The sequence below is a fragment of the Syngnathus floridae genome, chromosome 11 (genome assembly GCF_059516105.1).
Source record: "Syngnathus floridae isolate MCC-2025c chromosome 11, RoL_Sflo_1.0, whole genome shotgun sequence".
Classification (NCBI taxonomy): Eukaryota; Metazoa; Chordata; class Actinopteri; order Syngnathiformes; family Syngnathidae; genus Syngnathus; species Syngnathus floridae.
Window position 1 is genome coordinate 5,746,658 of NC_142423.1, and position 23,944 is coordinate 5,770,601.

At 42.3% G+C, this 23,944-nt stretch overlaps 1 protein-coding gene across 3 annotated transcripts in view; it reads left to right on the forward strand.

The window, feature by feature from the left end:
• foxp4 (forkhead box P4) overlaps positions 1-23,944 on the forward strand; it is a 71,023-nt gene that overhangs the window by 968 nt on the left and 46,111 nt on the right. Inside the window, exon 1 of one of the 3 annotated variants that reach the window (XM_088389698.1) lies at positions 21,828-21,921. The exons of the other annotated variants lie outside the window; for them this stretch is intronic. The gene's annotated coding sequence lies outside the window, so the exon portion shown is untranslated. Of the gene's footprint in view, positions 1-21,827; positions 21,922-23,944 lie in introns of those variants that run through there. 3 annotated transcript variants of the gene reach the window in all.

The window sequence follows — 23,944 nt, forward strand, 5'->3', positions numbered from 1 at the left end:
ACGCAAATTGTAACGTCGCTTCTAATGAATCCCCACACGTCTTTTAACCATAAACGCCGACGTGAAGTTATGTGGTGGTAATTTTACTACACAAGATCTTTAAAGTCCTCCCTTTTCCCCCCCAATACGTGTTATTTTTATTTAGTTATATCTTTGCATTATAACGTATTTTTAAAAGCGACCCTCATTGATGATAATAAACTCATTGTGTTAAAAAGAAAGAAAGAGAGAAGAAAAAAGCTCTCTCTAGCCAGAAGGTCAGAGAACAATGCTTTCTTTTCAAACCCGTTTTGACTTTTTGGAAATTTTAACCGTCGTGTGTGAGCTATCTGAGTTTCTTCTAAGTGATGATTTTGCCCATTTTCTTTTGCGCCGTCCAACATTTAAAACAAAATGCCCCAACACGGAGTAAAGTTGCGTCTGCACCGTTAATAGTCGAGCTGCGTTGTATTATATTGGAATGATTTCTTGCATGCAAATAGAACAATTAAAATGCAGTCAATTATTTCAGAAAATTAGGTAGTATTTTTGATTGTAGTAAAATAAAAAAGATGACATAAGGCTGCATACATTTTAACTGCATTTAACAACTTAGTTGCATTATGACATCCTGTTCCATGTAAAAACTTAAATTGAGTTATTATGCATGACATCAAATGGACAAAAAAGAGGGAAACATGAAACAATTAATTACAGTCGTTTGTTGTGTGACAACGTGATGGCCAACCCGACACCAACATCGTTGCCACTTGATGGATGGGCTTCCAGACATTTGTCAAAATTGATTTTATTTACCGTGTCATCCATCTCTCATTTTTTATCCCCTACTGTTTTGTTTCCATTTCATCTTCCGCGCTGGCTTTTTTTTTTCCCTCTCTTCCAAGACACATTCTTAATTGCTCTTTGAGAAAAGATGTAAAAGCTCTCAATCACGCTTTATGACCTTGTCACATTTGTGGTGTCGGACAGGCACTTTGTGGCGACTGCCTAGCATCAAATTGGAATTACATGTAGGTTGAAAAGAGGGGGAAAATGCACACGTTTGCTGTCAAATGCACTTAGGCCTCCTTTAAAAGTTCTACAAGTGAGATAAAAATTAACTAAATTGCCATAGATTTGTGTTAATTACCTGCAGAATGTGTCGAAATTCAGCCATCTCGAAAGAAATGTCAGGAATATTTTAGATTTTTTTAATCTACAAGGTGGATTCTGAAAGCTGCCCATCAGTCACATTTCCGTACAAAACAGACATTAATTAGCATTTTTGATTTCCCATTTATTTTTTTGTGGAGGTGATCGAGTCAAACGCCGTGTATCAAACTTTAAAGATGAACCTTTTCAGATCTTTCTGTTTAATCACATTATTGACATCTTTCGAAGGCAGGTACCAGCAATTTTTGAGGAGAAAAAAAAACTTTGAGGCTTATATTTTCTTGCCCATGTCCACCATTGTCTTTTTTTTCTTCTTCACATTTGCCCCCACACTTTTGCCTCTTTTCCCTTTCTCGTGCCATCTATTCCGACAGCTGTGCCTTTTCTGCATCATGTTTGTCGTGCGCTGCCGGGCTGTACCTCTATCAGCCCGATTGTGTATGTGTGTGTCTGTCTGACATTCAGGCATTGTGCGTGTGTGTGACTTTGTGAGAGCTGTGAAAAAAAAATTGCAATGAATCTCATATGCGTCAAAAAAAAAAAAGCTTTAGCCAGATTAAAAGCCAGGCTGGCATGATTGTTTTAGTCCATAAACTCACTCAGAGGGTCCTCTCACCTCCATCAGAAGGGCTGCTGATAAATGTGTAAATGAGGAGTGTGTACAAAAGTGCTTTTTTTTTAAATTCACCTGTGCTGCTCTAGTGAAAATGGACACGTTTTGAAGATTTAAATGTCCCGTGCGCCGGCTGTGTCCGTAATACGCTGCCCACAAGTCTGAGTGGGCTTTTGGATGCAAAGTGATGTTGAAGAGTGCCCATATGTGACATTGCAATGGTAAACATGGAAGCGTTGAGCAGCCGTAGACACTGGCAGCTTTTCTTTCTACGGTGCCACAAAAAACTGAAATGGTAAAATTATCATTGAGGTTGGAGAGCACTAAAAATTGTTACCGTGCAGGCAGTTAAAACAAAAAAAAAAACATTTTAAGTGTTGTCAGAACAACATTCTATTTCCATGATTGTGATTCCATCTGATCTTTTTTTACCCTCAGCTATAAAATCATTCCAATTATTAAAACAATATAATTGACAAATTCGTTGAAGTGCAGCAAGAGAATGTTCTCGTGATTGACGGCATGGTGAAACTGCCGCCACATTGCTTTTGACTGAGTCCTGATTATACATGTGGTTCAAATTGAGCTAGTTATTTAGGAGAAGTACGGGGCTCAATGCTCGTGTGTGTGTGTATTTGTGTGAGCGTGCGCTTTTAATAAATCCCTGCACATTTTTCAAAGATGAGATGTGTTTTCCTGACGGGTCAGGAGGCAAGCGTTGTACTGTAAAGTTGCAGGAGAGTAAGGTGAGGAAGAACAAGGTGGGGTGGGGGGGGGGGCACCCTGAGACACATCTTAAATAGATGCGGGCGAGGTGTGTGTTCGCTTTTGTCTTTTAAGAGAGCTGTCATTGCTTCAAACCTATGTTTTGAGGATTATTCCTTTCAAATCTTTGATTAGAGTTAATTCAACAGATTGCTTTTCAATTGTCTTGACATGAGACATAATCCTAATTTTATCTGGGCCAGGCTTTTTTTTTTTTTTTTTTTACCAGCCCATTAACAGCTGATGGATGTGGGAAGGAGTGACCCAATAGTTCAAAGCGGAAGAGACAGTTTCCTATGAGCGGGTGGCGGTGAGGCGGGGGATGAAAAGGGAAGTGAGGGACGGAGAGGAAGATAGAACATACGAGTGAAAAGGCTGGTAGGAGCGTCCAAGAGTTCTTGAGGCGTGGGTCATTACAGCTGAGGAAGCATTAGATCAGCCTCTCCAGGGTGCGTTTGGCACCTGAGGCCATGGTTGGAGCAAAGAGCTGGAACTGAAGGGGTGGGGCATGCTGGAGTGTGTGCGTGTACGCGTGTGTGTGTATGTGTGTGTGTATTTGGTGGTCGTGGTGTTGCTGTCAGTGTGAAGTCTGGAGGAATGAGAGCGAATCGGAAAGTAAAGAGGCGGCGGTCGGAGCTTTTCAAGTTTCGCCGACAGTGAAAAAGTCGCAAAGGAGCATGAGGTCAGAAGCACGCTTGGAGCTCCTCCTCTTGTAAACCAACGGAATTGGTTGATATCCATTCAAAATTAATGAAAGACTTTGAAGAGTAAAATGTACAGAAAATGATTTTTTTGAGTGGAGAGTGACATCGTTTGATTGACTGTCACTGTTCAAACCAAAATACTTTTTAGATTTTTTAAAAAGCTCACAGGCAGAGCAGAATGAACTGTTCGAACCAATAAGACACCTGAGAATCCATCGTAGATAATCAGAACTCCTGAATAAAGATCGGCCCATGAAATGGTGAACAAGTTTCACCTTGTAACTCTTCACTGACCGAAAAGCCCATCGGAAGAAAAAACGATAAGCTGACAACGAGAAACTAACACACACTCCCATTTACGGTTTGTGTTTCAAACATCGCATCCTGATGAACAATCACTCATTGGTCGTCGAATCTGCCGCTAACTCCGCATCGCCGCTGACAGCTTTATTTGTGTTATGGATTTTCCTTCACTCTGTCCCGACTCCCTTTCCTCGCCTTCCTCTCCCCGTAGTCGTCTCCCCTCGCCTCCGACCTTCTGACCTTTTTGTAAGCGTTTCATCAGTGAAGCCGTTGATGTTTTTCGAAAGCGCCGCGACAGACTGACAGGGGCGGCCGTCAAACCGAGCAGAGGAGCGAGGGAGCAGATCAGAGGAAAGCTTCACCGGGAACAACAATGTGACTCAACTTTTGCGCGCCGCCGCCGCTTTAATGCGTAGCGAAGAGGATGGTAGCGAACGCTCGGTGACAGCTGCCAAGCGTTTCAAAAATGGTTTGACTGGAGAGACGAGCACTTTCACGCTCATCTTCAGATTTAGTCTAATTAGTCTAATTGACACCTTTAAAGACACAATTATTTTTCTCTTTGCTCATTTATTTGACTGTGAGTCTGATTTACTGCATTGGTCGTTGCTCAGCATGGCACCGTTCCCCGTCATGGTGGACCGGTGAGGTAATAACCATTTCAATGCATCTTATTATGTCTTCTAATCCGTCGAGTATCGGGATGTTGGCGAACGCTGGCGAAAACGTCGCAGGGTAGCTCTTTTATGGTATTAGTATTTGTGGTATTAGTTCCGGGGGGGGGCACGGGATGCCGACTTAAGCTATTAGCATGTGAGGCGCCGTGCGGGATGATCCATTCCTTGACAGGACTAGCTGTTAGCCAGTGTCGGACTAAATCACAATAGGCGGCCCGGCTTGACGGATTGACAGAGCTTTTGACACCCGTGTGGACCGCCCTTTTCCTTCCTCCTCTGCTGCTTGTAACCTCACATGGGAGATTAGGAGAGGCCAGTGCTTGGGAACTTGGAGGCTTTCTAAATAGTTTGCTTATCTCCTCTAGGGGGGAAAAAAAAACAATGAAAGACTTTTTTTTTTTTTTTTTTTTTTTTTTTTTTTTTTAACTCCTGCTTTGTGCGTGGTTTTGCTCCTCAAGGTAAAGACACTGGGAAGGATTTACTCGGTAGGGGGCTGCTTGAGCCACTATCAGGAGTCGAGGGGATGCTGTAGATACACTTATTGTGTGCGTGTGTGTGCGCATGTGTGTGTGTGCGAGCACATTCAATTAACTGTCAATCACAGCGTGACACCCCCCCTCCCCTCTACACCCCGGACTGAATTCCTCTGGTTTTAGGTTCTGTTTTTCGAGAGGCTGTGACGGAGAAAAAAAAGCAAACAGGTCATCAGTTTTCTAAACTTGTATGTATTCTTTAGGGCACTTCATCACTGTGAGGAGATAGTCTTGTTATTTTTAAAGATGATTTCATCAGAGCTGCAGATGAGGTTTGAAGGCTTCATTGAAAGAGAGAGGATTGAGATCTTTGGCTGATTTTTTTTTCCTCCACTTTGGTGTGCTTGCGCTTACACATGCGCGACCGTGTGCGATGGGCATTGTTGGGCGAGAGACATCTGCCACTAGATTATTCCCAGCTGTTATCTAAATAACTGTATAATCCCCTCCTCCACCTTTCTTGCCCCCTTGTGTCCTCTTCGTCCACTTGATTGTGTATTGTTGAATGTTGACAGGCAACTGGCCTCTCTTCATTGCAACTGCTAGCAATGTATCTTAAATTTTTTTTTAAATAAATCCAATTCAGACACGAGTGGAATACAGGAAGAAGAAATAATCTCTTGGTTGTATCTCATTACATTGTGCAGGTGTTGCTGTTGTCGCCGGTCATTTTCTGACATTTGGGTTGAAACACTTGCACACCTGCCTCTGTCTTCACTCCACTCCCCACCCCCTCCTACACCCACCCCTTGGCTCTCGGGGAAATAAAAGTATCCTAATCCCGGCAGATCAAGATTGCTGTCCGGCGCAGTTTTGCAAGCCTGTGAATTAGAGACAGCTCTCATGTTCCTAAGGAGGGAAGGCCGTGTGTGTTTGTGTGTGTCGCTGTGTGTGTGTGTGTGTTTGGGTTGGTAGGCTTTGAAGACTTGCGGGATTGAAAGGGGATGCGATAGGAGGGCTCTGGAAGAAAAGAAAAAGGCGATTAAAAAGTAGGCATAAATAAAATTGCACATTCATTCACTATTTTTTTTCATTTTTCAACAATTTGTAGTTATTTATTTTTACGCATTTACAACACAACTCTTTAATAGCCGATTGTTTCCCGCTGCTCTTATTGCTGGCCAAGCTCCGGTAGGCCACCTTCACGTTGAACTTCCATCGCTCCCCATTCCTCCTTTTCTCTCTCGGACTGGCTGTCAAGACTGTTGTCTCTAATTATGGCGGCTCTGCGTTCCCTCCCAGCCTCTTCATTACATCCCGGCTGTCATCACAGTTTACTTCCAACATTTGCTAGCTCTCCTCACGCTTGTTCAATAGCAATCATTTAATTCTCTCGCAGTGATTTGACAGGAATGTGCCGCAAGGTCAATCAATCACACCCTTCAACAAATTCAACACAATGCAGCTGAACCATTCAAAAATGGAGACATTTCATACACATTCCTGTCCCGTTTAACAAAATATTTTCATGCGCCGCCGCCACCACGGGTAAACACACATTTCTCATTTAGCTGCGGTGTAAACTCATGTGTATGCTTTCATCATATAAAAATTGTGTTTGCTGGTCTGAATACACTGCGGGCTGAATGAACATTTTGTCACTACACCTGCTTGTCCCTGAAATAAATTAAACGGTGCGCTGACTATAGAGAACAAAATCCGCTTTACTCCTCCTATTAAGTTTTTCGTCAGTAAGTAAAAGGGGAAAGCTGCCTTGAAATGTGCCCATTGGTTAGCGAAGGTCGGAGCTGTCGCATACAATCTGGAGTCTGCCGCAATTTTGCATTGTCTAAAATGTCATTTAGGAACATTTTATCGGGGATGGAGAGTCGTTAAGAGCATCTCACAACCGCCCCCCCCATCCTTCTCTTTCTCATTCACTCTATTGCTGCATTTTGTGGTGTGAATTTGCGGATTTTCTTTGACCAATCAAATCACCTGGGCTACACTGAGTGCTCTTTGACCTCCAATGAAAAGGTCAAGATGGTTCCGTTGAGGTGTCATTCACTTCCTAAAGCGGAGAATGGTGAGAGGGCAAGGAGTGCCCCAAAATTTAAATGTCTCATCTCCTGACCCCCCCCCACTCACACACACACCCTCCCACAGGGTTAATTGAAGGGGAAATTGATAGTTGTGTGCAGTAATTGTGGCTTTAAGAATTGTGCCGTCTCCCAGGGAGAAAGATGAGGACAGCTGGAGTAAAGAAAAAAAAAATGGGGGGGGGGGGCGAAATCGGGACAGATGGAGCTACCGACAGCTCCACCCTGGAGCTTTAATGGGGGCCGACTAGCTGATGAGGGGGAGCGCCTTGATTGGTTAATCTGGAAATCTAGCCACATTCTAATATTCATTCCATTGATGATCCAATCACAGAAATATTCCATATTCCTCTCTTTCCGACTGATTCTTCCCTTTTATTCTCCTTCTCGTCATGCGCCCCCACCTCACCTCCTCCTCCTCCCCCCATCTTTCCTCGTCTCCCCTGAGGAGGCCGGGATGGACAGATGAGCCGAGTGCGCGGTATCTGTTCGGTTCTGCTCTGCTGATCGCTGAAGTAGAGAGAGAACTTATCTTCGTCTGATGGCACTGAATGGACTTGCCCCCCTTCCCCCCACGATTGGGGCTTTCCTTTGCCAGGGGCTGGCTGAGATTTTATAATTAGTATTCCTCCAGAAATAGAAAACTAGTTTTCTTAGGTGAAGTCGCCCTCTGATGAGTAAATCTAACGGAAATGAAATCTATGTCAAGGAAGTCTATTTTTGGTGACTTTCCGTGTTTGCCAAATATATCGGCATCTATCGATTTAATCAATCGATCACTATGTCCATAATATTATGTTAAAACGTGATTTTATTGCTGCCATTGGCTCCCATTTCCCCCTCTGCCTCTTCTTCCCTCCACTGCCCCCTTTTCTCCCCTCCCCTCTCCTTTTGCTTTCTCTGTCCGTTAATGAGAATGTGTTAACGAGAAAGAAAGATCTATTGGGTGTAGCACAATTTATCAGTACAGTGGAGGTTCGGAAGAGGGGAGAGAAAAAAAAAAAAGACGTCGGCGGCGGGCCCTTCAAAGAAGTCCTATTCTTGTACTGGTGAATGTTTGATGAGACTATGAAAAGTTCCCCCTCTAACGTCATGGTGTCTGAACAGAAGAGAACAGAACCGTTCTAATCATGCGGCACCGAAAAGAAAAAGAAGAGAAAAAAAAGACTTCTTACCCGATTTAATTAACTGATAAGAAATGGCTTCAAATTAATTTTTCAAGGATGTTAGATCGTGATTAAGAAAATACTCTGAAAAGAAACAGATGAATAATCAATTTTTCTAATCAACCTATATCAAATTTTAACTGGTTAATATGATAATTGTAGCAATTAAGGCAAATATTGTTGCATCCAATTAATATATTCATATCTAATTATTTCAATCATTTTTATTTTTTGTCTGTGCCTCTCAGTTGTACCTTCCTTTGTTTTTTTTGTTTTTATAAATTCCATCCTTACATGATAAAGCGATAAGAAATGAGAACGATGAAACTTACCGAGATGTGAATGGGGCCTTTCATGCACCTTAGGAAAGGAACTTGCGCAGAATGACTTTATTTCTCTTGGTTTTACATTACAAGGCTGAGATGGATCTTTAGATTAACGTCGTTAATAGCCGCTAGCTTCACGATGTGTGCGTGCGCGTGCGTGCCCTCGCTCACTCAGAAGCAGGCAAACGTACTCACCACTTCTAATCCGTAAAGTTTAAATCGTCTATTCAGTGAGAGGAAAGGGGATAATCGGATCCTGTTTGAATGAAAGATTGCGCTGTTGTTCACCTGCTAGTGACCATCAAATGTGACAGTGTGTATTGCTTAGGTAGTATAAAGGAGGTGAAGAGGGGCCAGTTAGAACCAGAGAAAGTGCTGGCAGGGGTTTGCGGGACTTTACAAGAGCTGCAAGTTCTTGACTTCAAAGATGTCTAATAGCCAGAGCAAGCAGACACACACATGAGGTCCCTCTCTTTCCCTTCTCATGAGATGAGCATCCATCTCATCCTTGCTTCAGTGTGATCTTCGACTCACTGGCAAAGTGTTTGCTGACTTTAATTACATGCTGCTCATATGATACACGCTGATTTTATTTCGCGACACTTTCACACACAAGCACACGCGTGCGTCGCACTAAACAAGAAGGTGTTCCTGGCACAAACGCCTGGATTGAGCATACATATTCAATTAGCAAAACTCATTACGAAAACTTGGCATTTGTTGTTGTTTTCCCCCCCCCCTCCTTCCGCCCGCTCCTTGCTGCGCAGAATTAATGGTTTTGATATGCTAATTAGTGGCTAATTTAATTTCAAAAGGCCTCAATTAACAGCAGCGTTGTGGACATGAGGAAGTTAAGCAGCGTAATCTAATTTGCATTAGTAACGAGCGGGGAGTAATTAGTCTCTAATTAGCCACTTCAGACAGCACTTGTGTTTACTTTCCTAATGAAGTGGAGGGCCTTTTTTTTTCCGAGGCAAGCTTGTGAGTAAGCAAGCGTCTTTATGAGGCGTTTGCATGTAGGTGTCAGTGTGTGGCTGGCGGGTGCTACCACACAGGAGCTCACTAAACACACACATACATGCATAAACAAACACCGTCCATCAAATGAGCGCATGAGGATGAGCTCGCTTACACATGGCGCTATAGATTGATGTGTGTGTTGTGTTTGGATGATGTTGGAGTGTTATGCAACAGCTAGCGATGTCTACAAATGGCTCAGAGAAAAATGCTGTCATCGGACATTTTGGCCATCATTAGTCAGCCACGCGATTTATTTTCTGCAGTATTTTAATGGCCAAATATTCTATATTGTATTGAGTTTAAAGATTGTGCTAAACCCATTCCATCGTCATACAGTATTTAGCCAAACTCTGCTCGTTTTTCTTTTTTTTATGATGACCCTTTTCACCGCGTCACACAATCAACGTCCACAAAGGTTTGTTTAGAAATGGTGCGTGAAGGAATAACTAGTTACATTTCAACCTGTTGATATCCATTTTGGTCATGTCCTGGATACGGGTTTATTTTTTTCTTACCATGTAAGACCATTGGAAGCGGACACACCCTTGAATTATACTGACAGCATCACACTGGTATTCGTCTTCCATTAAACTCCTAACTAACGAACAGTTGAACAAACAATCCAAATGCAAAGCCTGGAAGAATTGTTTTCTTTTGTCTTGATAGTTAAACATTAGTAGAGCTTGCTCTCCTTTGTGGCCTTTTAGTTTTATGGCATTGCTAAATCTTCAAAGCTAACAGTGGCCCAAGACCAAATGTTTGTCCATTCAATACATACTCGTATAACCTTCCAAAATGTTTGGATGATCTTGGCAAAGTCGAGAATGTATCTGGTAGCTCAAGAAAAACACTGGACACATTAAACATTTTTCTATCAGCAACGGTTTCAACTTTTCCATTCACAGACGCATCAATAAGAATTTGAAAACAACATATGTCCTGCTGGGCTTTATTTTTTTTGCAAGGGAGCAGCGTAGCAGAGTTTTAAGAGAAGGGGGGCAGGGTAACCAGCAGCTGCCCTATTAGCCCAAAATCTGTTGTTCGGAGGAGGTGGGAGGAGGCGGAGCAACAAGCACTGAACGTTCACAAAGAGGACGCACACAGCATTGGGCGTCTTTTGGTGTACTTTTTGGTCACACTTTTTCCCCCCCATAATCCAACGCATAGGATTGGCTCTATTCTTGACAGAAAGGCGTGTCTCTTTTTTTCCCTGGGAATAATAAGAGAGGTCAGAAAGCGAGGCAACTTCCTGCTTCAAAGTGCTGGGTCAGACCACCGGTTGGCACAAGTAGAACACACACTAACACAAGCACACAAAAACAACACAGCCCAAAGACATCAATAAATATGGAGGATGAAGTCGTAATTAATTAAGAGTCTGTTTTAGGACGCTGACCTTGTCCAATAAGCAGCAATTTATAGCGGCAAACATCCACACAAATGTGCACCTACCTTTCCATATAAACACTCCAAACACATCCATAAATAGGCAACTGATTTACAAATGAGCTGACCTGTATGTTGGCCCTGCGCTCAGATAGGCCCACACCCCCGCCGGGATGCATAAATCACAATGGAAATGCATATTCATGAGCATCTGAGGAGGTGGGGGATAAGTGTGTGTGTGCGTGTGTGTGTATGCGTGTCTGTGTGTGTGTTGCGCACCATTGAGGCTTAGTTAAGTGCCTTTTATTTCATTGAGTTAAAGTTAAGGGCCGTGGACGGGCCTCACTCGGCCGTGTTGCTTTTGAATGGAAAGAAAGAGAAATAAAGAACTCTTAACTTTCACTTTTTAGTAGTATCCAGGGATGGCGGTAATGGAAGCGAGATGACGTTTCATGTCTCTTGTGTTTCTAGCAGAAGTGGTTTTGGTGTTGGACCTTTGCCTGCTGCGTGTGCGTATGATGTGAGCTGCTTTAACCTCCGCTTGTTTTATGGACTTATGCGCGGCTGTGGATGTGGCTGCTGCTAGATTAATTTACACAGCACTCACACTCGCTTGCCAAATCTTCCGCTTCTCTCTGCTGTCTGAAGACAGAGCAGATATTGCCCTGCGAGGTAAATAAATTACTTCCATCGATTGCTGTAGTTGTCAAGTGACTTTATCTCGGGCTGACTTGTCCAGATACGCATCGGCGTGTGACAGGGGTGTCTTTTTTTAAATAATGTGCCACTGTGTCTTCTTTTACATGTGTTTGTGCGGGTGGCAGGCTAAAATCAGATCTTCCTGATGGCTATCTCGGCTTATTTAAAGCCTCCGCTAGAGTTACGTGTGAGCCTGGCTGTAGTTTAATGGAAACATTCCGACGTGTGCATTTTGAAAAGTCGGTGAATTGAGCGCAAAATATCACAGAGGGGTTTCGGGTACTCACCTTTTATCTCTGCGTTGGTCACTATGACGACGTTGACATGCAGTCAATATTTGGGAATCGAATCGAGATCACCTCAGTGTGTATTTTTATAGACTTAGACGACGTCTATGCGGGAACGTTAGGGGACATTTTACCGCCCAAGCCCAGATGTGGCGGCGAAGGAAGAGGTTAGAAGTTCAGTGTTGAAAAGTAGAGGGTGTGCGTGTGTGTGTGTGTGTGTGTGTGTGTGTGTGTGTGTGTGTGTGTGTGTGTGTGTGTGTGTGTGTGTGTGTGTGTGTGTGTGTGTGTGTGTGTCGGCGAGCCGGGCCGGGCCGGGCCCACATGCGGTTTTAATAGACGCTATGCTGACATGACTGCAGAGGCCAAGAAGCCACCGTTAAAAAGTTTTGGAAAAAGTGTGAAAGTATGCCTCATCTGTTTAACAGTGGAACAACTGACCAGTGAGGGGAGAGGCGCTTGTGCTCATTTAGTCATCACATTTTATTTCATACATGATCATTCTTGTGTTTGAGGTTGTGTGTGTGTGTGTTTTTGGGTTTTTTTTTTTTTTTTTTTTTTTTAATGGTACCACAGTTTTGAAGCTATTTTAGTAGCTATTAGTCCATTAATTAAAATTCTCCGCACTGTAAAAAATACAAGTTGTATTTTATGGAGGCTGAAACAGTCATTAAAGATGGAAAAACTTTAAAATATGGATTATTGACATTTATGGTGACCATGTTAGTTAGCACAACAAAAATAAGAAAGTTGTTTGCTCATAACAATTTGGTGAGTTATTTTTACTTGTAGCTTTAAGTTGGGGTACATAAAGTTGCAAATTCTTTGTTGAATTGTTGATTTTCACGGCAGCAGAACTTTGAATTTGATCAAAGTGTGTTGCTTTGAACGTTTGAGTTCACACAACTTTTTTTTCTACAGTGTGAGGTAATAGCAAGTCATTGTCTTTTTTTCTCTTCCACTAAAGTTAAGTGGAAAAAAAAACATCATTCATCTCTGAATACTTTATTAATCCCAGATATATTTAGTTTTGCATCAAAATGAAGAAAAAGTTTAAGATGGGTTAACTAAAATAAAGTATAAACAAGACGCCAACTTGATTTTGACAGGAGCTCAGCATTTCATGCTAATTATTCCTTTGGCTATTGTGTTTAATTTTATGAGATTCATCGAGATGAGCGCCGCATTAATTTCACATGATAACAGAGAGCAACAAATCGTGCTTTCTAAAGGAAATGTGTGGAAAAACATAAGGGTGTTGTTCAGCGAAAGCTCGGCGAAATGATTAATTGAATTGCATAAATAAGTGATGAAAAACATCATGAAACATAAACTCAATCTTAAGGGCTTGTTCGGCCTCCTTATTTATTTATTCTGTGCTTAACTTTTATTGCTCTAATAATGAAACTGGCCTAACCTGCATTTTTCACTTTAGATTTGCTTGATGGCCGCGGGGCGCTACGATGCAAATGAGTGGTGCGTAAGCGAGTGGAAAACATAAAAATGTAAAATAATGCTTAAGATGAAACAATAGTTGCATTTGAATGTTGTTCTAATTGGGGCAAATGGCTGACTAAATAAACTGACTTGAGTTGCTGGCTTGGTAGATCTTCTTCATATCTGTGCTCTGGTTAAAAATTAAAATCCCAACCGGCATAAATCAGCGAGGAGAGAAAATTAATATACAGCGAGGAAGATTAATCAGATAGCTGCGCTTTCATTGTCATTTTTTCCTTTGTCCTCAAGTGTGACAAAAACATTATTGAACATCTTTACCTTCGCTTCGTTCAGCCACTCAGGCTGGGCGTGCTGGCTGTGAACCTAACAGTGTTTTAATATTGCCGCTTGTATATTCTAATCCTGACACCACTTGAAATATAAGTCCTTTGCCTATTTGAAATCATGAATGTGAAATTGCATTAAGGCAGAAGTGTGTGGGCATGAAAGCTGGGATGTTAAATGGACATATGAATGCAGGGGTAAATCCGGACCTATTAAGCACTTTTCTTATTATTTCTGAAAGTGGAGCGTGATAATTAGTTTGGTAGAAATCCTATAGCGGGGTGGAGGTAAGGGTCTCAATAGTTGAGCCAAATTAATTTCTTCTGTCACCTTGAGCATACGCTCCTCTTAATAGGTTTAATCTATTTCACGGTGATTAACTTTTATTTTTATTTTACCACTCGACTGTGATACCTTTTTTTTTTTTCCTGCGGATTCCACTCTGCGGCTAAATGGTGTCTCGGTGCGGACACCCGATATAGACGCATGGCGTCATTACCGCTCGGCTCCCGACTCGGCGTGATCTGAGGGATGGCAATGGGCCGTTTTCCCAGGGGTCCTTGCAGCTGCGGCCCGGTTGTCATGTGATCCGAGCGTCTGGCCGGATCGCCCTTTTCTTCTCTTTTTCTTTTCTTTTTTTTCCTCAGGAGTCACTCCAAGCCTTTTTAGTGCTAAAAGTTAACAATCATTCCTGATGTTAAATCCATCAGAAACCTTCATGTGCCACGAGGTTGCTTTAATAATCTCCCCTGTGTGTGTGGGTGAGTGTGTGCGTGTGTGCGAGTGTGGGTGAGTAGAGGTTAGGGTGGGCCATGGGAAAGTGGAATACCTGAGGGGATTAGAACGATCCCAAAGACACTTTGTGTGGGACTCCAATCAAAAAGTCAATCCGCATGAATTAAGATGTGTTTTGTATCAGCTCACGTACGATAAAATCTTTAGCATACTTTGGCTATATGGCTGATTGTTTGTTTTTCTGTGTGTGTCCACCGAAAAATAACGCTTCGTCTCAGTATGTATGCTTTATATTCTACTTTGCCGGAATGGCACAAGTCTTCCTGTCTGGTTTCAACTTACACTGGTAAATTACACCCAGTCACTGAAATTACATCCTATAGACGAAGTGCGTGTGTGTGTGTTTCCCCTCATTGCTGACATCATCTCAAAGAGCTGTACTCTATGTCAACTTTGATTAGCCTGAATGAAGTCCAACTGTTTTTGTGTTTTCGTCATTTAGGGGAAGAAAAATGGAAATGCAGCTGTTTTCGTGTGTGTGTACGTGTGTGTCGGAACGGATGGGTGTATGTGCTGGCGGGAATGGCTGAGTTGTGTGCAGCGCTGAGTGCGTAAGAGTGGTTGTCAACCAGAAATATTTAAGGTAAGGAAAGCTTGATGGGACAAAAGTCCCCCCCTCAAAAAATGGGAGGCTGTAGTTTGCCAATTAGTGCACCACAAATGTGAGTTGTTGTTGGCTTGAGATCCGAACAAATAGTTGCAACACTGCGTGGACGTCGTCTACTGTGGTAGGTTGGAAACAATCACCATCTGGGACCAGTTGCTTTCTTCAATATTCTTCTGGTACCTGCAGTATTTTTCTAAGTTCTGTCTTTTGGTTGACTTTTTCTTTTTTTCTCAGCTTTTTGGAAATGTAAACACTCCTAAAATACATCCAGATGTTACCAGATGTGCCGCGCCACCACAAACACTGGGCAGGGAGCATATATATATGTGTGTGTGTGTTTTGTGTGTGTGTCTATGTGCCTCTTTGCCCAGCCATTCACTTTTATGCCGACAAAATGATTGCCTGATTTTGCCACACATCTTTACTTTTCAAATAGTTTGTGTGCAGGCTGGTTGAATTAAATACGCTTTTAAGTGCAGGAGAGTCAATGTGTGACAAAGACAGCAATTTTGCAAAAATATTGACCCTAATGGCTGCTCAATTATCTGTCTCGGACACACACACACTTTGGCATATCCTGTACATGCGCACAAACATTAATGCAGCAAGGCAAACATTTTGTGTGGCAAAGCTCCATTTGGATTTGTCGCTACAAGAGGTTGGAGTGAGTTCAAGCGCTTTGTGTAGGCGAGGTTGAGAAGGCTGTAATTGTGGGGAAAATGCTCTAAGTGATTGTTTACCACGTGTCCACACACAAACACACACATACACAAAATAATATTTTAACCATAATTAGGCTCCATTTCACTCACATGCACACATTTCAACCTTGCGATTTTTCAGCTGTCAGGATGCTATACACACTTGTACTGTGTGTGTGTGTGGGGGTGTATTTGTTTACGTACGATGGTCATGTCGAAACCTTGCTCCTGGGGGAATAATTACCGATGAGGTTTTCTGGCCGTTTTTTCTCATTAGCGTGAACGTGGTGAGAAATTGTGGAACTTCAGCTGGCATAAGCACGTACACACCCACACACACACGTTAGCGGCAGCTGATGCTACGACTGTACCAGATATACACGGTGTATTTCCCTCACCGCAAGTTTATTTTGTCCCGTGTGTGCGTGAGCAACATCTGGTCCTCTCCTTGGATTCAAACGTCACCTTGTTTGTTTGGCTTCGCCCTTACAAACACACCATTAGCGCCGCCCGACTATTCCCGGCCTTGGCCTTAGTTTAGCTCAGGCCTGCTGCCTGACTCACTGGAGGTCCCTGCAGGCAAACCTCAGTCCTACCAGAACCGAGGAAGAACCGAACCACAGCGCACCGCCCAACCGCCACAATGTAACCCTAGCCTGTACTTGAAGCTCCACTGTCTTGCAGTATGCGTGTGTCCTACGGCACCTCTGATCTGTAAAATCCACCTTGTCCGCTTACAGACATACAAGTAGGCCCGGTTTATGGAAGGACATAAAAGCAGGAGACGTGAAGAAAGGAAGGCGAGCGGTGGTTGGAAGAGGGAGAAAGAAAACAACAAAGGTGGTCAGGAGTCAGGACAAAAGCAGTATTGTATCATTGCAATGACTTGTGAGTTGAAAGGCTGAAATGTCCTCCCCGGAGTTCGCTCATAAAGCCTGGAGGACGGGCTTGGCAGCCGAGTCCAAAGCCAGACAGTTTTGGCGCTCCAGTGTAGAGAGATTCCAGTAAGAGGAGATGTAAAAATCAATTTGCAGTGGGGAAGGTAAACAATCGCAAATGACAAAACGCGACGGTTCTTTCCATTGCGCGTTTGCTTTTCTTCTCCTCTCGCTACTTTCACGGTTATTAAATAAGACAAATGCAAAGGCGAAGCGAGTGACTAATCAGGAGTGTTGCGGGAAGGGAGCCCGGTTTGAGTTTTACCCCTTCAAATACCCGAAACAGATTTTCCGCCACTACGCACGCTCTGTATGCGGATCCTCTGAAGTTGGAAAAAAAAAGGAATAAGAGCCAATTAACAATGGAAACAATAATGTAAGTGGTATGAAATTTTAAAATATTTTAAAGTACAGATGAATTTTTGTTGTTGTTGTAGTCATTAAGACTTTACAGTGGTACATGCTAAATTGAATCGTTCCAAAAATGTGTTTGCCACCTTGGAGATGAAAAATTACGCTATTCTGTTTTTTTTTTTTGTTGCTCAAGAGTCAACCCGGTCGAGTTCCGAGGGCCCTCTGTGCTTTTGACAAACGAGGAAGTATGGACGGCCCATTGAGGCTGAGGTCAATACAATTGTGCAGATGTAGAAACAATGGAGGGATGACGGTGAAAGAGATTGAAAAGAGAACGGCAAAGCAAGTCCTTGGGGCCTGTTTGGTGGTTAGGGGCCATCGGGGCCCCAGCAGAGACCTCCATTAGTGGAACGATCTAACCCCGGGGGAGCCAGCGCCGTGGCGGGCCTCTGCGGCGAGGGCCGTCTGTTTAGCAGCAGTTTGTCCGCATTGCTCATAACATCGATCGAGTGTGGCCGGCCGAAGCCGCGGGAAAGCTCTTTGCCGCTGAATAGGCCGAGCGGCGGCGTCATCGATAAAGTCGAGTAGAGCGCTTCCGGGCCGTGCACCTCTTTGGTCATTTGGTGAAGACGGACACATCTTATTCAATACGTACGCCACATGGCTGCCTCAAGGCACGTTGAAGCTTTGGCTGTATATGAACACACTTGTGTGTGTGTAATGATTTGTGTCTTACACACTCTAATCCTCTTTACGTCCTCCTCTTGTGTGTCGGATGAACAGATCCGCTTTGACTGGCTGGGAACAATATGAAAGAGAAAAAGTGAGGAAACAAACATGTTTCCCAGGCTCACGTTATCCCTTCCTTCACTGACCCGGAGATCTGTTCTCTTGCCCTCCACCTTCTCGTTTTGTACTCTCTGAAGTCACATTCCATAAAATCACCGACTGCCACGAATGGCGGTAATGAGAGATAGGACGGACGTTAAAACTATAATGCTGGTTTGTACGTTACAGCTTTGGAACCTTACCAAAGCCCTACTTTTTTAAAAGTCGATTAATGACGATAATTGTTATAACGATACATTCGATGTTTCAGGCGAACACTGATGTTATATTAATGAAAGAAATACGATGATATAACATATCAGAGTGAAGAATCTGTTTTCCTGTGCCCAGTACAAATTCACCCAAATTGTTTTACTGCGCCACAACTTAGACCTGCTTTCACCTGGTCTAAAGTCTTTCTGTCACCCGATTGTCAGGTGCACCGAGAAGGGCGAGATTCCCAAACACGGTAAATTAGATTAGCCTCCAGAGAAAAAACAATGTGGCAATTTTTACGCCAAATGCACGTGCGTATAGCTATGAAAATATCTGGACCTTCTGAAATTGAACAAAGAGAACTGTTTGACCAATTGACAGTCAGGGCGCTTTTATTGGCTGTATTCTGCTTTCGTTCACAATTGGCAGCATTAAATACAGTCAAATATTTCGAGGAGATGTTCGATGTCCCCAGATGGGAATTGGTTATAAATATTGATATTCAAAATTGTTGGTTTTCTTATCGGAACAAATCCACGCTTAACACACCTCAGACCAAAAGATGGGATAATCTTATAAGGCATAACATAAATCAGTGGACCCGGCCTAACTTAATCCACTCGGGATTCTGTTTTTATTTATTTTTTTCATGTGTGTGCTTTGTGGTTTTGTGTGTAGAGCATTACACTGGCAAACAAACCAGTTTAATGCCTTTGTACAGAAAGCATCAATTCTTAATGGGATAATAACCTGCTAAGTGACTCGCAATGGCAGCAGCAGCTCTGTTTACAGACAAAGCCAAGCCACAAACAATAGGCACACATTAGCATTAGCCTTGACGCGTATCACGCATCAATATGACGGACAAATATATCCAGCGAGTGTTTCGAATGTCATTTGAAACCAGACTCCCTAATAAGACAAGAGCGCTGTCTGTGGCATTTCTGACTTTTCCACTGGAATCATCCATTCATCCAACCCGTTTCCTGCCCCAGGGTCTTCCTCTCAGCCCGGCCAGGCGATGAGAGGGAACCCTCTGTCTCCCGCTCGTCCACAGTCCCGCCCCTCCCCTCGCTCACCACATCCTTTTTCATCACTTTTCCTTTCCCCTCGCTCTGTTGGGGTCACTTCTGGTAGGGCGACTGGAGTCTTGTCTTTGCTGGATTTTGCTTGTCTGGCTCTGGAGCTGACACGGCGGGCACATGACTCACTGTGAGTCACACTTATTCAGACTCTTTGCTGAGGAAACGTTGCTGAATAGGAAGAGAAGTGGCTTTCTCAGACTGGTACCGGAAAGCACAGTCATACATCTGAACAAATACCCGTGGACCAACTTTAAATAAAGTTTCGAGGGAGGAAAAATAAATAAATAAATCACTTTAACCTTGAAACGTCCCCTCGCCCAGTCACAAGCTCCTGCTTTTTTTTTTTTTTTTTTTTTTCCTCATCTGTTAAATGTTTGAGTGTTTGATAGTTTGAGGTCTATAGCAGAACCCGCCCGGGAATTAATGTCATTCATATGCCCCGCGGAAATTACTTTTGAAATGCATATAATCTAAAACATGCAAATGAGGCTGACTTTGTGCACCCCTGTTTAATATGAATTATCATTTTCTGAATACCTATTATTACTGCGTACATTTCTCCAATTATATTGTTCCTTTTTGTCACTTTTGGATATTGACGCACATGTGCACATCAGGAACACAGAAAGCATGCACATGCCCGGTCACTTGTGCTCACACACACACGCGCACGTAGAATAATGTCTTTGTGAGGGTTGTATTTTAATGAGGAGTAATAAGGATGGTAATGACCCCATCCACGTCTGCCTATCTCTCTTTTGCTGCATTTTTTTTTTTTTTTTTTTTACATTCTCCTATACAGCTTCATCTATTTTTATACAGGAGATCATTCTGGTTGAAAAGTAAAAAAATGCAATGCATTTTGCAGATTGTGCACAAACGTCCCAATCAAAAGTCCTTAAACAGCAGATGAAAATAACAAGGCAGGAAGTACAAGTGTTTCTCATCAATTTTTTACCAAGGAGTTGAAATATTGATGTGTTTTAAAAGTGAGCAGTGCGTGTTTAGTTTGTCGCTTCCTTTTCTGTTCTGGTGATAGAGCACTTATTAATGTCCTTGTCTGAGAGGCTGACTTTATTTTTTGTCTTAAATTGAACGGAAACCATCGCTTTTTTCAAACGAATTACTCTATTAATTTATTTATACTGCGCCATAAATTATTCTATTAATATTAGTATGTTCCAAATTAGTTCGAATACTCTCAGTGTTCCTTTTACTTTTTAATTAGGATGCTTGTCACTATATAACAAAGATTTTTTTTTCTTCCCATTCTGTGATGAATTATAAAGAAGTCATTTTTTTAATGCAATGAGAAACGGCTACGAAATTATTCATCTTATAATATAATGCAGTATAATATGTGCAATGTGAGACTAAAAAAAAGTGACGAAAAGAGCTAGAGGAGCAGAAAACTAACAAGTTATATTGAGTCGTCTTTAGTTGGTATTGATTTTTACTTTCCATGCTTGTCTGAGACTGTTATTTGTGCACAGTGCGCGATATTATCTTGTTTTACTACTTTTGGATAGCATGTCAATTAATTACCTCAGCTTGGTCCAAGTTCAAAAGTAGTGAAATTCAATTAATTTGAAAAGTGGACATGCTATCATTTCCTCTCCATGTCTCCTTTTAACGTCTGGCCTGTTTTCTTTTTTTTTTTTTTTTTTACTGTGCTCTTATTCAATTATATTTGATTAAACTTGCTCTGATCCAATCTATTAATTAACTCAGAAATGCAAAGTGCCCCGACTTGAAAGCCCCGCGTATAATATTATATTATGTCCACTTTGATATTTATTTATTTATATACACGCACTGTTTTAAATCCTTTGTAACACTTTATGACTGCCGTCGCCCCTTCGCAGGTGATATTAAATCTACTCGACTCATTGTCCTTGTAATGCAAATTCTGATCATAAATTGTGTCACCTAAAGGCAGGGAATGGGGCTCCTTGGCAAATAAAGTTCTTCTTTTTATCTCTTCCGCAATTTAATGCTTTCACGGAAGGAAATATGAATTTTCATATCTAATTTAAGTGTTCCTTTGTTCCGTGGGATTCATATAGCTCAGGTAGGAATCCATTTTTATGTTTAAAGTTTTGCAAAATAAATGATGGACTGCAGAACTTGGAGCAGTTGACTAAATTTCCTTGATTGGCATTTGTTTTAGTCATTTATTTTACCATTTTTTTCAGAATGTTTTGAACTACTGCTTGCATGCAGTTGTGGTACGGAGCAGAAATGACCATTAAATAAATAAATTGGCGCAAAATTACCATTCAAAGATGGCATAAAGCTGAACAAGAAACGAACGTCACATGCAAGAAGTAATTAAAAAAAATATATATATTTTTTTTAAATATTTTTATATTTTTTAATATTTTTTAAGTATAAACAATATTTAGATTGACTCTCAGTATAAGTTCAACTGAGACATTTGTCATCTAGTGGTAATTGGTGGTATTACAACTAAAACCTATAGTCGACCCCTACATATTCACAATTCAGTACCCGAGGATTCACATATTTGCATTTTTATTTTTTCATACTATGCAGAACATTCAATGACAATCTACAGAATTTTTAATGATCAATTCATCAATTATATTGACCATGTCAAGTGCTGTTGTTCAAAGACTGAAACATGTCTTTTTTAGCCCACACTCCACCATTTCAACTTCTATATTCCTGAGTGGCCGAGTTTCATCAGAATTTCTTTTCCTCAGCCAACATCACCCCCTTCCCTTCGCTCTCTCTCCTTGCCTCCCTTCCATCACAGCTGAAGGTCATCCTAATAAAGCGCTCTCTCAGGACACGGCGGCTAATTGCTCAGCTGCTTTCACATCCAAATAAAGGCACACGGCCTTTTTCTCAGCCCTTCATTCCTCCGCCGCCTCACCTTTCTTCCACCACTCTGAGCATGAACCTGACCTCCGTTTACTTCTCTGGTAAGATGAAGGGGAACTTTCTTTTTGTTTTTCCATTTTCATCCTCATGATCACTTTACACATGAACTTTACCTCTTTTGGAATGCACAACCCGTGATTTTCTTTTTTGGGGATGGGGGGGGCTCAGATAAATGAGGTGTGCATGAATCCGTTCCTTCTACAAATATTTGTGTGTACCTTTGTTTCTGTATTCACTGTTTTAAACCGACAGTGGCGAGCTGGTAAATCACTTACTGCTCTATGAAGGAAGGGCCCAAGAGTGTATGTTTGCCCCGGTCACACAAACATACACACACACGCCGAGCGATCTCATGGGTGCGGAATGCTCTGCGTGTTTACCTATGGCTCCAGAACCCACCTGACCGAGGGAGGCTAATCTTTATGGGCTCTGTAAACAGGGACTTTGTCTTCACAAAAATACACCATGCACACAAATGCACAGATAAAAGCCGCTTTCAGTCTGATTCAATTTTCCTGACTTTTTTTTTTTTGCGTCTTAGTTGAGCACCCTAGTTCGGATTAAAGTCCAGGCCAGCTTCTCCCGTACCTGACGTCGCACTGTGAAGCCAGCCAGTCGCTCGCTCGCAGATATTGGCCCGCATGTGACGACGGGACTACGTGTGTGATAATCGCGCTCACCTGTTAGCACTGGAGCGAGGCCAGGGCAACCGCAGACATCCAGCCTGAGCTGTTCGATGTTAGCCAACCTGTTGGAACGCAGCCAGAGTGGCCCGGAGCACTGCCGTCAGCCTGTTAGCTTTAGTGTGCGTTTGAAGTTTACCTGCCTCGGGCACGCATAATTTGTGTTCACGACCAGATTCTGAGGAAGAAACTGATGATATGGAGCTATGTGTGTGTGCACGCTTGAAAGAGTGTGTTATTGCGCCCTTCATGACCTCGTCACTCCTTATATCAAAACTAATAGTCTGCTCGGAAACGCCGGCCAGATATTCCTTCTACCCTTGGTTGCTTTCAGTTTGTATTCCTTCTTGTGTATTGTGTTAGGCCGCATTTTAAATATTGAGCTATCGTATGTGTTTTTTACTTTAGTGGTCTAAATTGTCATTGGAAAAGTTTCTCTTGTGCTGCTAAATATTGCTCACTGTTCCTTTAATGTGGATTGGGATGAACTCGAAGCATACAGAAACGGAATAATTTGTAGTATTTTCATAGTTACATTTTTTTTGGGTCACACCCTAAAAACATGTAAGAAACGAATCTGTATTTTTTCAGTCATTATTGAAATAGTCAAATATCTTTAAGTAGCAGAATACACAATACCGGAGGTCCGTCTCAAGCCCTGAAACCAGGATTATGCAAGCCTACTTTGTTCTTGTAACATTCATAGCTGCTTTAACACAAATGCAAATGTAGTCAAAAATCTTTTTAGTCAACAAGTTCAATGTGTGCTCTCCACGTTTCAAGTTGCGTGTGTCACACTTGATATCATTGGACGAGCCAGACTTTATTGGTGGGTTTGTTTCTAGCGATTGGGGCAAGAACAGAATCCCCGAGGGAGGGGGCGATGGCAGGTGTCGTCCGCGGTTTATTAAGTTGAGACTATGGGTGTGTAAAATATCTCTAAATGATGAGTTACAGGAAAACTGAGTTGGGATTTCCAGAAATTCTGCATGTGTCTTTTTTCACGGAAAGACATTAGTAGACGCTGACAGCAAGCAGGATGCAATAAAGAAACACCTGTCAGCTTAACGGAATGGGAAAATATGTATGCCGTACATTCAACGTCAACACAGACTCCTTCAATTTTGCACATTTCTTGTCTTACTTGCTCAGAAAAACAGATTGAGCAATGAAAGATTATACACGTAACCTATATGGATTCTATTTCAGGGGGAGAACTTTAATGTTTTCCAGGGTTGAACCTGCCACTAGTTACCGGGCGCAACCGCAGGCAGGGAAAGACAAATGATTCAAGAGTAGGATGAAAGTAGATTGGATGGAGTGCACATACTGGTACAGACATTTTCCCTCCCCCTTTACCTCCTCCGCTCTCCCTCCCTCC